This window comes from Stigmatopora argus, chromosome 11, assembly GCF_051989625.1.
Source record: "Stigmatopora argus isolate UIUO_Sarg chromosome 11, RoL_Sarg_1.0, whole genome shotgun sequence".
Classification (NCBI taxonomy): Eukaryota; Metazoa; Chordata; class Actinopteri; order Syngnathiformes; family Syngnathidae; genus Stigmatopora; species Stigmatopora argus.
The window spans coordinates 704,073-706,762 of NC_135397.1; positions in this window are offsets into that span (position 1 = coordinate 704,073).

Consider the following 2,690-nt stretch of genomic DNA (forward strand, 5'->3'; position numbering starts at 1 on the left):
GTTTGTCTCCTCGTGCCATGTGATTGGCTGGCCACCCATTCAGGGTGTCGCTCGCCTAAAAGTTACCTGGGATGGGCTCCAGCACCCCCACGAACCTTGTGAGGATAAATAGTTCAGAAAAATGGATGGTTTTACGGCGTTATTAAACTGGAAAGCGTCTTTCCGATCTGGCAACCCAGTCGGCATTAATGCTTTTACGGTGTCATTAAACTGGAAAGCGTCTTTCCGATATGGCAACCCAAATGCTCGGAATTAACGCTATTACGGTGTCATTAAACTGGAAAGCGTCTTTCCGATCTGGCAACCCTAATGCTCGGCAAACTACGCAGCGATTCTTTTCCAAATTCCAAATGCGTCACACTGCCCCCCCCCTTCTCAACACAATAGGCATCCGAGAAGGGGGGCGGTTCACCGGGGCCGAAGAGCGAATTGACGTCGGTGCTCGTCCAAAATAACGACGCAAACGCACACATTCTACCACTAACCGAGTCCACGTGAAGGAGCCGAGACTAAAAGGGTGATTTAGAGGAGGCGGGGACGCGCTTTGTCACACGAACACCATGACATCACTTCTAGCAAACTTCACCTGCAGAATAGCGGACGTTCGTTCACTTTCTAACCGAGTTCGAGCAGGGCCGGCCGGCCTACGGGCTCGGCTTTCGTGGCCGAATGAACGAGACGTAACGGTCAGCCCCCCCCCCGTCCGTGGGAAACGAGTCCGGGAAAAGCGCGTAGGTTCGGTTCGGTTCGGCGCCCAGTCGCAGCTGGATAGCGGCTCACCTGGGGCTGCTGTCCGGGGACGAGTGAGGGGAAAGCCGGCTGGGTGTCGAGGCGGTGCCGGTGCCGGTGCCGGTTCCGCCGGCTCCGGACGTTCCCGGTGCGGGAAGAGAGGAGCGGGAGGAAAGGGGGCGGGGCTACTACCTGCACCACGGGCACGCGTACGAGCGCATGGCGATGACGTCATTGTGTGTGGGGCTGTGTGTATGTTTACCTTTTGTGTTTTGGTCGAAATGCGAATGGCTGTCAATCCAATAAATCTTTTTTTACTCTCAAATGATGTTTTTACTTTAATGTATTATTTTTCTGTTTCCATTTTACTTTGAATAGATGAACAGCAAATTATATTGACATGACATTAACCGGTTCCAGAATAAACATTTGTTCATTCGCATTCAGATTTCAAATGGTGATAGACCGACAATAAAAAAACTAAATGAAAGCTCTTTAAATAAGTTCATCACTAAAGATACAAAAGATATTGACAAAGTTTGCAGAACTGCACTTTTGTGTCAAGGTTCTGCATCTTTGGGTCCAACCCAACCCAAATAATTTAGCATGGGCCTCTATTAATATTTGGCCGAATGCTAACCATCTAACACTGTTATATTTTACAACAGTGAGGCTAAAAAATAAAATAATAAATCATTGGCCACGGATGAAAACAACAGAAAAGACTACTTACCAGCTGCCCGCTCCCTTCTATATGTCCAATTACAAAGTCCATTCCTAGGTCGGCTGTAAAAAAATAGCGGCTTTTATCACTCGGCTGCCGTAATGTAGTATTCTGGCAAACAGCAAAATGGAATGAAAACTAGAATTCAGTCAAGTTACACACGATAGGTGGTCTTTGGGGCTTTTCTGTCACTTTTTGGGATGGATTTGTGTCCAATATATAGTTTGCTGTCTTTGTTGTTGTATTTTCGAGCTAAAAAAAAACATGATCCTTATGTGAACATCCTCACTTTGGCACTTTTTCATTTTTTATAGTATGTTCAGGTTCCACTTCATTGTGTCGCTGTGATTTAAGGGGGGCCTTCTTTTCCACAGCTATGAGATAATGATCATTGAACATGCTTTTTTTATGCTCTGGTGCTTTTCTTCTGAGGCCAAATGGAGGTAAAGAAGGCACTGCAGCCTCACTGCACCACTCTGCTGTCGTTTGTGAGTTAAGGGGGAGGATTGTGATTCACTAAAAAGAGGAAAATGCAATATACGGCGTACAAATGTTCTTACATTTTGGGAAAAAAAACAGGTAAGGACAAAAAGGGGAAGCAGAATAAGTCAGAATGAACGGACACAATGTGCGTGTAAGTGATGATAATAACACGATTTCAAAATGTAAGAATGAAATGAATGATCATATTCGGAAATGTTAGAAGGCTAATGCTAAAGTGTTTAGCAATGCTACATTGTTTCCCAGAAATCCGTCTTGTGGCCCGAGGTCGGTCAGCGGCTTCGGCCCTGACTGAGCTTCTCACCCTCATTAAAAATTGACATCACTTGAATATGAATAATTTTTACCTTTCATTTTCTTTGCCTTGATTTATATTCCAATTTCCGGTCATGGATGGCTTGTTGCTACCGAGTTGGGCGGGGCAAGTGTCGACTTCCCACCAATTGTGGGCCGGTCCGGCAACCGGTTGCGGCCGGGGCGTCGTCCGCCTCGTGCTGCCATTTCCGGCGCTGCTGCCAATAAAAAGGCTCATTAGTCCAATGTTCTGGAGATCCATTTTTATAATGCAATTGGGAAATGAGTCTGCTTAACATACATGTTGAATGAAAGATGGAACTTGTGGACCGACAAATGGATATTAGCGGTCAACCTTCTGCCCCCACCCCTTCTCTCTCTCTCTCGCTCTTTCTTCCTACCCCCCCCTTGCCCCCGACCCCCTCACCAGACTAGAATCATC